At 40.8% G+C, this 12,011-nt stretch overlaps 1 long non-coding RNA gene across 1 annotated transcript; it reads left to right on the top strand.

The window, feature by feature from the left end:
* Nucleotides 1-4,996: 4,996 nt before the first annotated feature.
* Nucleotides 4,997-7,690, top strand: LOC143809809 (uncharacterized). The gene is made up of 3 exons (XR_013222468.1): nucleotides 4,997-5,270; nucleotides 6,633-6,821; nucleotides 7,291-7,690. It is a non-coding gene; the product is annotated as an uncharacterized LOC143809809 (long non-coding RNA).
* The last annotated feature ends 4,321 nt before the right edge of the window (nucleotides 7,691-12,011 follow it).

Genomic DNA, 12,011 nt, shown 5'->3' with positions numbered 1-12,011 from the left:
GCCTTGAAAGGATTGTTAACAAAAGGCCACTCAAAAATTTGGGGGAGATTCACAATGAGTGGACTGCTGCTGGAGTCATTGCTTAAAGAGCCACCACACAGACATATCCAGGACCTGAGCTATAAATGTCGCATTTCTTGTGTCAAGCCACTCATGACTAATAGACAATGCCAGAAGCAACTTACCTGGGCCAAGGAGAAAAAAACTGGACTGTTGCTCAGTGGTCCAAGGTGTTGTTTTCAGATGAAAGTAAATTTTGCATTTCATTTGGAAATCAAGGTCTCAGAGTCTGGAGGAAGAGTGGAGAGGCACACAATCCAAGCTGCTTGAGGTCTAGCGTGAAGTTTCCATAATCAGTGATGGTTTGGGGAGCCATGTAATCTGCTGGTGTAGGTTCACTGTGTTTTATCAAGACCAAAGTCAGTGCAGCCGTTTACCAGGAAATTTTAGAGCAATTCATTCTTCCCTCTGCCAACAAGCTTTTTGGAGATGGAAATTTCATTCTCAGGACTTGGCACCTGTCCACACTGCCAAAAGTACCAATAACTGGTTTAAAAACAACAGTATAACTGTGCTTGATTGGCCAGCAAACTCGCCTGACCTTATCTCCATAGAGAATCTATGGGGTATTATCAAGAGGAAGATCAGAAATATATGCCCCGAGGCTACAGGGTCTAGGAGAGGGGAAAAGACAAGAAACAGGGCACAGATCTAACTGCAGATTATTTAGTTCAACTCAATTTTCAAAGGCTAAATTGCTCACCTTTGGTGTGGCTTGTATCATAGCGTATCGACCTTTGTGGTCTGAATGAGATGCTTTGTCTCCCTGATATGCAGCTATAGTCTGGATACAACGGATCTCTCAGCCAGGAGACTGTGGAGAGAAGTTCAGAAAAAAGGTCTTGATCAATCAACATAATTGATTATTGTAGTGGACCTGTGTAGACTATATAACTCTAGCAACCTATAAAGCAATATCATACCTGAGGAAGGCTATTTTTAATAAGCATATAGCCGAAACGCGTTGTTCTATATATTGTTTTTTTATTTTAAATAAATTACTGAAGATTTGTAATACCTCTGCCTGGTGCCTGCTACCTGGGAGCAAGTCAAGAGGAAGATGAGAGACACCAGACCCCACAATGCAGACGAGTTGAAGGCTGCTATCAAAGCAACCTGGGCTTCCATAACATCTCAGCAGTGCCACAGGCTGATCGCCTCCATGCCACACCGCATTGATGCAGTAATTGATGCAAAAGGAGCCCGACCATGTATTGAGTGCATTTACTGAGCATACATTTCAGTAGGCCAACATTTTGGATTTTAAAATCATTTTTCAAGCTGGTGTTATAAAGTATTCTAATTTACTGAGATAATGACTTTTGGGTTTTCATTGGCTATAAGCCATAATCATCAACATTAACAGAAATAAACACTTGAAATACAACACTCTGCAATGACTCTATATAATATGTGAGTTTCACTTTTTGTATTGAAGAGCTGAAATAAATTAACTTTTTGATGATTTTCTAATTTAGTGAGAAGCACTTGTAGTATTTATTCTCTTCCACTGTGTGTCCAAATAGCAGTGTCCGACCACAAATGGACTGCTGGTATGGTGGTAGAATTTGTTTTAAATACTGTGGGGTCCATTTTCTACCGAAAAACCCTTTGTGAAGTAGGAAAATTTGAGGCTAAAGCGTTATTCTTGTGGCAAACTGTAATTTTTTTATTTTTGTGTCCCAATGTTAGAACTTTTGAGAAGACCAAAAACGTCACCAAACTCCTAGATAGATTCCTGGAGGAGTGTAGATTGCAAAATGGGGTCATTTGTGGTTAGTTTCTGCTGTTTTGGCATTTTGAGGGCACTAAAAATATTACATGGTGTGCACGATTTATTCTAGCCAAAATATGTGGTAAGAAGCAAACAGCACAACTTCTTCTCTGAGCCAGACTGGGAGGCCAAACAGTAGATAAAAACCTTATGTGTTATTGTTGTGTTCAGGAAACATTGATTTACAAATTATGTAATCTATTTTCACCTGATACTCTTGTGTAAGGGAAAAATTTTGGGCTAAAACAAAATTTTCATGGAAAAAATGTAATTTAACATTTTCAGGTCCCAATGTTATAAACTTTTGGGAAGCACCTGCAAGTCCAAAAAAGTCAATACAACCCCAAAATTAATTTCTTAGGGGGTGTAGTTTTCATAATGCGTTCACTTGTGGGGTTTCTGTTTCGCAATCTTTGGGGCTCTGCAAAGGTGACATGGCGCTCCCAATCTATTCAAGCTAAAAAAATTTTTCCAGCTTTAATAGCCGGATGGAAAATGTGTTGGAGGGTGTGGTTAAGAAAATTCATGAGACTCAATCAAGTAAATTAAATCGTGATTTACGCGATTATGATAATAATCGAGTGCATATGTGGAGAAAACCCACACCACCGGGACAATTTAGGCGCACCCCCTCACAATCATCAATTTCATCAGTGAGCGACCAATCAGAAGTATCTGGGACATCTATGACTACGAGGTCAGTTACCTCCTCTAAGAGGCAGAGGGAATATAACTTTCACCCCTATAAACGTCATGATTATCGGTCCCCGGAACGCTACAAACATGATAATAAGGTAATTAATTTGAGTAGTCACGTTTTTACCGAGGTTGATTTAGCTTTACTTAGAAGGGGCCTGTCCTTTGCACCATCTGCACCCTTTGAGCCTTTACGGCTGTAAAGGATCTCCATCTGTTCGCTAGGGCACTGATATTTAAGAAGTATTTCTTTGATGGTAAACTTCTTGAATTGTTCCCCATAAAGAAAGAACAAATAGCCTTACGCACACTGGAAGAACTAGCCATCGAACACAACACCCTAGAGGGAGGTAAGGTGCCAGCAACAATTCGTCCTAAGTCAAGGAAGTTTCCCCCTCTGTCTACCTGCCCAAATGTCGAATTATTTGTGCAGTTGGTTACAAAGGAATTCTTGGAGATATCCCATTACATTCATGGTGATAATCTCTCTAAACAGGAGAGGGAGCGTCTGCGCGTCCTTCAGGAATTACCTGGTGTAGTGTTCAAGCCAGAGGACAAGGGTGGTAATATTGTTGTATGGCCTAAGGTTCTCTATGAAAGGGAAGCCTTTCGCCAATTGAACAACTCAACTTGTTACAAAAAACTTACCTTTAACCCCTTGTCCGCCTACTTGACACAGCTTCAGATTATAATCAATGATGCGAGAGAAGTGGGGACTATCACTAATGAATTAGCTACCGCTCTTATGGTGACAGAGCCTACTATCCCCACTCTTTACTTATTGCCCAAGATTCATAAGGACGCGCAGACGCCCCCAGGCCGCCCCATTATATCAGGTGGGGGGAATTTCCTGGAAAATATAAATCGGATCGATTCAAAACTTCAACCTCTTGTGGAAGAATTGCCCTCTTTTTTGAAGGATACTGGTGACCTTCCAAGGCGGGTCGATGGTGTGTACTTGGACAACGATGTAATGCTGGTTACAGCGGACATCGAGTCCTTATACACTAGCATAAGGCACAACGATGGTATTAGGGCAGTGGAATTCTTCCTAGAGACTTCCAATTTACCCAGGGCTATCAGAGAATTACTGTTAGTATTGCTTAGATTCACACTGACTCACAATTTCTTTATTTTTAAGGGGTCCTTCTTCCTGCAGCTCCAGGGAACAGCTATGGGGGCTTCCTTCGCCCCGGCTTATGCCAACCTGTTCCTGGGGCTGTGGGAGAGGGACCTCCCCTTGCCAGATCGGCCGTCGTCATTGGGCCGTGTCTTTTCATGGACACGGTACATTGACGACATATTGCTGATCTGGCAGGGACCCAAAAAATGTCTTCACGACTTTATGTCATCATTAAATGAGAATGATCAGAATATTTATATCACTTATAAGTATAATAGTGAGTCAGTTGAGTTCCTTGATGTAATTCTCAAGCGTGATAGCCATGGTGAAATACAAACCAATATATTCCGGAAGCCCACTTCTACCAACTCGCTATTGCACGCCACGTCCTCCCATCCTGGACACATGATTCAATCCATCCCTACCGGACAATTTCTGCGTTTACGCAGACTCTGCTCTACTGAGAATGACTTTTTAGTACAATCTGTAGACTTGAAAAATAGGTTAATAGAGCGGGGTTATAGTAACCGTAAAATAAAAAAAGCATTTAATAAGGCAAAGCACCTATCACGTCATACTTTGCTATATGGGGCTAATACTAGCAAAAATCAAGATGTTGTTAGGTTTATAACAAAATATCACTCCCATTTTCCCCATATGCAACGAGCTTTGGATAGGTCTTGGCATAATTTAACGGCTGACCCTATTCTTTCAAGATTTGTACCTGAACATGCATCCATCACGGCAAGGCGTTCTAAGAACTTGCACGATCACCTAGTCCATAGCCACTATGTTGGGGAACCTGTGGCAACCTTCCTTGACGCGGCAGTGGAGAGATGCGGTTGCTTTCCGTGTGGCCGATGTGTGGCGTGCCCGAATGTCGAACGATGCAAAACCTTTACTGACTCTAAGGGTGATAGACAATTTGAAATCAGGAAACGCATTTCGTGTACTGATAAAAATGTAATTTACTATGCAGTTTGCCCGTGCAATAAAATATATGTTGGCCTTACCACCAGGCAATTTAAAATTCGCATTAGAGAACATGTACGTGGCATTTTCGCGGCATCCACTGAATTGGATATATCCCAGCTCAAGACTCTCCCCCGCCACTTTAGAGAATTTCATGGTTGTGATGGTAGCCTTATTAGATTCCGTGGCATTGACAAACTAGAGGCTGGTATCCGTGGCGAGAGCATTTCAAAGAGACTTGCCCAAATGGAATCCAGATGGATTTGGACCCTTCACACGGTCCATCCATCTGGATTGAATGAGAACTTATCTTTTGCCCCATTTCTGTGATCTAATTCTACCCTTATATGTGGTTATATTGCATACTGGAATGTTTACCACTATGTGTGCCTTGATTTTAACCGTTTTTTATCTCTATTTTTATATTTTTGTCTCATCTCTTATAGTATTGTCCTTATGTGTTTGAATTTATGCCTTCCCATTTTCGTGTGACGCCATGTACTATGACTCCGTCAGTTTATGCTGCATTCTCATCTTGCAAGTTGAAATCTTTCATCAATCATTGTGACAGCAATGTGGATAGACAACTTCACACTGAACCATCATATCACCTGTGGATCCATGTCAATATGTATTTTGTATTATGTAATGGCTATTTATGCTAATTATATATAACTGTTTCTTCTGATTGTAATTTATGATTTATGTGCATCCCGGTGTGATTTTGCAGTATGGCGGTTCTTCTAGGCACCTTCTCGGCATGCACGCGCTGGTCTTCAGTGTCCCTGCTAACCCCGGCGGCTTTCGGCATCTTACCATGATCTGCAGTGTCCTCTTCAGGACCTGCGGTCATGTGACGCCGACGCCGTCTGGCGTCGCTGTTGGCTTGGAGACGGGCGCGTCACCTCTAGCCGAAAACGTCACTTCCGGTCACGCGGCGCTATTGGTACACTCTGGGACGGTATAAAACCGTACACATTTGGTCAGAATGCAGGCCCCCGAGGAAGGAAGGTCCGAAACGCGCGTCGGGGCGGACGCGCATTGACCCAGCTGCATTTTCTTACCCTGCTACTATAGGTAAAGTTATTTACTTTGCATTGCATGTCGCTGACTATGCATGTATATATGACACTCCATTTGGGTTATTAGGAGCCACCTTGTGGCCAGCGTGGGCAAATCCATGTGACACTTTGCATTATTATACCCCATGTCTATTGCCTGTAGGTTGTTTTAACCACATTGTTGGATTTAACATTTGGGGTATTTCCATGGAGGTTAATATAATCTCTTGTGTGTGAATTATTTATCAAATATTTATACCTATTATATTGCAGTCCCGGTCTCTGCGCGGCCTATTTTTTGCACCATGTGTGTTGCATTCCCTTGTGATCCAGCCCTCATTTCCCTTGTCTTCTTGTTGTATTTTACTAATAAAATTGGCATTTTTCTATAAAATTGAGACCTCTATATCATCTTGTTCTTTAGTGTTTGCATCTGTAATGATGATGGGTCACTAAAATCCCAGGTTGTCATACATGGCCCTACTATGTGTTTGGGGTAAAATATTGTTACCATGTATTTCTGTCAAATAAGGTATCTGTATAAAACTGTACACCAGTTTATATCCCAGTTCATACCTTTTTTTTTTCTTTGTCTGATTGCATTATGTGTATATACGTAAATGGCGTGGCCTGCCTTTGTATGGAGCTGGGCATTATTTATGTGGTCTCCCTTGACCGTAAATCCACTAGGTGGTCACAGTCCGTCTCAGACTTTATGTACATTCTGGTCACTTGACAAACGGTAAGGTTGTTAATATTAGCGTTAGGATCGTCCCAATTACGGTTGCAGTGACGAGGCGGGATGGCTTTGGCTTTTTTTTTAAATAAAAAAACATGTTAACTAAATACCGTACATTATTGTCATGCACTATGCTTGTTTATTTATTTACTGCAGGGTAATGGTATTTAATCATTATGTTTCTGTCTTTGTTTTTTTTCTGTTTAGTGGCCTGTGTGAACATCTGCTTACATGCTGCATACACACCAATTTATATACCAGTTCATACCTTTTCGGGTTTTTTTTAAGCACTGAACGATGCAAGAATACATATCTACCATCTTTAATTTCAATATTATGAAGAGTGAAATTTAAGGTGCACCTGGCTAGGATTGAAAGTCTCTGTGGAAATGACTGGTAAGCCCACCCCAACAACAGTTTTATGTAGAATAATCGTTTTGGACTTAATAAGGTGGATCACCTTAGCTAATTAAGATGGGGGAGCAATGTGAAGACACGGGATTGTATCTTAATTAGCCAGACGACTATTTTTGGCAAACCAAGAAGAATATGCTGTTATCTATACTTTTGCTTGTGTAAGCCTGTAATATTGACTTATATTGACTTGTAAGCTAATATTTCATATAACATAGTGTGCTCTTATCTTTCATGACTAGTGATGTTTGCTGAATGCTGATATGTTAATTATGCATTGTGTTATGGAGCCAGTTTGTTGACTTCGAAAGCAGAGAGGAAAAAAATATGCAAATAGATTAAATAATCAAGTAATGCTAGTTGATCTCATCACCTTTCTTCCACCTTATCTGTGATGCTGGACTGAAGGACACTTAAATCTAAAAATAGTTTTTTATTCCTCTGTATAAAGAGACTCAGAGACAGAGAGAGATTCAGCCTAGACATCAAAACATCCAAAGAACCAGAGACCGGACAGCAGCTAATATCATGGACATCACAAGGAACACAGATCTATCACTTTCTAGGAAACAATCTAGGGGTTTTCGGCCCCGGTTGGAAGAATACAGATCTGCTCCATTGATCATTGCTGAACCTTGGAGAAAGCCATGATTGAGACCCGCTGGTCTGCCTGCCTCCATGGAGATGTTTGGAGAAGCCAGTTTGTGACTCTTAGGTCAACTGGTCTTATACCTGAATGGACTGTCATCTCCCTATGCTTGTCGTTACCACCCCTCTGTGTGTGTGCCAATGGTGGGGTAGGTGTCCCTGGGAGCTCTGAAGTAACAGCTGCTATTATCCCAGTGAGTCAGTGGAAGGGTGAGGCTCTATAATGTGCACCATCTTGGGGTATGTTGCTGGGACTGTTTTATGTGTTATCTACCTGTTTTGTGGTTCAATAAAGCATTGCTACACTGTTTTACCCTCACCCTGTGTTGTCTTAGTAGTGTTACGCCCACTTTAAAGGGAGAGCAGACATTCAGCAGAACGATCCTTGGTCCATGCGGTTTCAGCTAACTGACTTTGGTGCCCTCTGTCCCCCCGTGTCTCCACAATTGTTTCTCAGACATTAGTCACTGCTTAGCTGCATTGCCTTGGCAACCAGGAAGAGGAGGAGCAGCAGCAGAGGACTGGACTGATTGGCTTATCAAGTTGGAGAAGAAGAGGAGACAGTACCAGAGAACATGAGTTTGGTCAGCTATTACTGAGGAGAGACAGCAGCGAACCATAAGGAGAGCACAGTGTGTGGAAGACAGGGCTGATTGGCTTATCAAGTTGGAGAAGAAGAGAGGAAGAGACAGTACCAGAGAACATGAGTTTGGTCAGCCATTACTGAGGAGAGACAGCAGTGAACCAGAAGGAGAGCACAGTGTGTGGACTGATAGTTTTGCAGCTCCATGTAAGAGGACAGTGAGCTTTGGAGCTGCACTACAACTACAGACCAGCTAAGGTGGCCTGGGGTTGCCCACCTCCAACTGGCTTTCCATCAAGAAGCAGAATACTGTCTTGTATCCCTAAGCAGCTGAATCCTGAAGCTCCAGGCTGGAACCCTGTGTGACTAGAACTGCCACATTGAAGAGTGAGTAGCTTGCTGGGACTTGTGGTTCCAATGTGGACAAGTATGTAAGAGTTATCTATAAGAGATCATTGGTGGGATTTGTGGTTCAATATACTTGGAGTTATAATAGGAACCCCTATGGAGATAATTTTGTTCCTATGGCATTACGTGCACCAACTGATTCTGCATATGCGCCATCACCCACGGCAACTGATCTCCAACATTGAATTTTGCTGTTTCCATTGCTGCAGCCAATTATAGTTTAAGCAGTATTAGTTAGGAGTGTGCTTGTTGCGATTTAAAGGGGATGCATCATTTCTAACATTCAGGTTAACTGCAGAGCCCTATATTGTATTTGTACTTGCAGATTGTATAATCCTATTAAATAAATTTAGCTCTCTTGCACCTGGATTGAGCAGTCTGGCTTCACATCAATCCGGTCATTCTCAAATGGGATAAGGCCTAAAAGAAGGATGTATCTGTCCTTATAGTTCAAGAATTTTGTGAAGAAGGTGAGGCGGAGCCTCCAGGGGCAAGGACTTGGTTGGAATACGATGAGCTAATGGAAATAGAGCAGAGAAACTATCTTGACCATAGATGGAGATTAACAGATTATCAGGGTTTTTCTACTGAGAAAATGCATAGGTTTCTCTCTATGAATAACTAAGATATTTTCTTACTTCAAGGAATGATCTGGTGGCAGATGGCAGGAATTGGCTCAGAACTTTACAAACTGTATGACAGCCATATGTTTGATGGTTTTCTTGCTGTGTTTGGAATAGTGATGATCAATGGTTTCAAATCCCTTTCATAAAGTTTTACAAACCTACACATTTCTTCAAATATTTTCCATAGTATTACTATGTTCCATTGTATTGTTATGTAAAACCTTTAAAGAATATGATACACATGGCCAGCCATGACTATTCCTTCCAATTATTTGCTTTTGAAACATGCAAAATGAAGTCAGAATGAAGTCCGCAAACTCATATCAAATGATTTTCATTTTTTAAATATTTTTTTACATTTTCTTATAAGTTTCAAATGTAAAGTGCTCAAGCAGAATACAGTCCTCTCAATCAAATGATGGTAATAGCAAGGAAAGATAGTTGTAGGATATTAACACCTAACTTTTAATACAATTCATTAAAAACCACTTAACAAATAATCAGACAGACAAAATCACAATAAAGTCGAAGATAATAAACAAGTGCTCATACATAAAAAATGGTTTGATCTCACCCTTTAGATATCCAGAATGAGCCAACCATATTTTTGGAAAACAAAAAGAGGGAAGAGAGATAATAAATTGCTAATCCGCTACCCTGTCGTGCCCCGTGTAGGTCTCCATCCTGACAAGGACAGTCCCCAAGTCTGGTCCTGTCCTAAATAATGTCCCTTATTTCTCTCCCGATGTGTTTCGTCCACCAATTGAGGTGGCCTCATCATGAGAGTACAAATACAGTGATTATTTCAAGGTTCCAAGTTTAGAAACTTGATAAGGTCCTAGGGACTGCAGTATTAACCCGTTAATGTCCAATGACGGATATATCTGACATTGGACGCCTCCCCATTTAGTGTGGACTCCGGTGAAGAGTCCGCAAGTTTTCCGGCACATGACAGCTGATCTGGGTGGAATCAAGATCTACCCGTGCCTCTTAACATGCTAAATACCGCTGTCAAAATCAAAAAAACAGTTATGGAATTGCACTTTTTTGCAATTTTACCGCATTTGGATTTTTTTTCCCGTTTTCCAGTACATGATATGGTAAAATCAATGGAGCCATTCAAAACTACAACTCGTTCTGCCAAAAACAAGTCATCACATGGTCACATTGATGGAAAAATAAAAAAGTTATGGCTGTGGGAAGAAGGGGAGCAAAAAATGGAAGTGCCAAAATGGAAATACCCCTGGTCTTTAAGGGGTTAAAGGATTACCCAAATTGGTGGACGAAATCCATTGTGAGGGAAATAAGGGACACTATTTAAGACAAGACCAAACTTGGGGTCTGTCCTTCTCAGGACGGGAGACCTACATGGGGCACGACAGGATAGCTCATTAGCATTATTACCCGTCTTCCACCTTTTTGTCTCCCAAGAATATGGATGGCTCATTATAAAGATATCTAAAGGGTGAGATCAAAACAATTTTTATCTATGATCACTGGTGTATTATCAAGCACTTTATTGTGGTTTTGTCTGTCTGAATATTTGTTACCTGGTTTTTAATGAATTGTAATAAAAGTTATGCATTAGTATCCTCCTTGTGTACAGATCCAGAGCTGCGGAGCGGCTGTCCTGTGTCCTGCACATGATCCAGAGCCGCGCCCGGGGATGGATTGCACAGAGCCCTCAGCTCTCCCCTCCAGCTGGCAGCCATGATGATCCTGACAAGGAAGCCCAAGGGCCCCATCACAGCAGTGAGATACGGAGATGGATTGTATAACTCCTATATGATGCTCGACCAAGCAGCAGCACAGGATGCTACAGGAGAAAAAGAAAGCACCTCCGCCCTCCCTTCGATCGGAAGACTTGCTATAAGTGGAAATAAGTTTGCCATGAAAGACCACCAGCAAGTCAAGGTTCACGAATATGGATGGCTCATTATGGATATCTAAACGGTGAGATCAAACCAATTTTTATCTATGATCACTGGTGTATTGTCAAGCACTTTATTGTGGTTTTGTCTGTCTGATTATTTGTTACCTGGTTTTTAATGAATTGTAATAAAAGTTATGTCTTAGTATCCTACCATTATCTTTCCTTGCTGCTAGCTTAATTTTTAAATGTACACTAAATACACTAAAAGAAATCAGCTCATACGCAAAAAAAAACATAAAACATAATTTTGCAGGTAAATTGCTATTAAAACTTAATTTTAAGCTTTATTTCTTCATACATCATGTTTCCTTTTGTGCTTATACAAGTTAGAATCTATTACACTCACAAGGTCAAATATGAAGACGAATTTCGCAGTGCCTGATGTGCCAAACTGTTCTTATTGGCATATCCTTGAAATGACAGCCGAGGTCTCAATGTGAAAACCCCACTTAAGGAAAATTCACTAGGGTGACTTGGATGAATTAAACACAATTGATCTCCATCTGTTGTTTGGCAGGAACAAGAAGTACTAGGTATGCTGAAATGGAAATGCAATTCATTCTTCATTTGAATCCACCATCATACGTAAATGGCACTGTGACGGCTTGACATTTCATTTGTAACAATTATTGTGGGATACCTAATCTTAATGTATTGATAAAGTAGAATTATTCTGGATTCTCCCTTCAAAAAATGTTTTTAAATTCAAAATGTTGTAATCTTCATTTGAGTGATGGCCATTACTGACCTCCAGGAGTGGCCAGTTTCGTTCTATAACCAAATATCACTTACGCTAAGCAGAACCATTGAGTCGTATCTGGCTAACTTTAGTCATTATGCCATATACACGGTAAGTAATTAGTCAAATGCATTAGTATACCGTAGTGTAGTTTATGACAATTCAAATGTAAAAGTGTAGTACATAAAATGCCATGTTTTCAATATGTGGTCCACATTGGGTCAAAATAATTTAG

Source organism: Ranitomeya variabilis, chromosome 2, assembly GCF_051348905.1.
Source record: "Ranitomeya variabilis isolate aRanVar5 chromosome 2, aRanVar5.hap1, whole genome shotgun sequence".
NCBI classification, from domain to species: domain Eukaryota; kingdom Metazoa; phylum Chordata; class Amphibia; order Anura; family Dendrobatidae; genus Ranitomeya; species Ranitomeya variabilis.
This window is presented reverse-complemented; position numbering and strand designations above follow the sequence as displayed.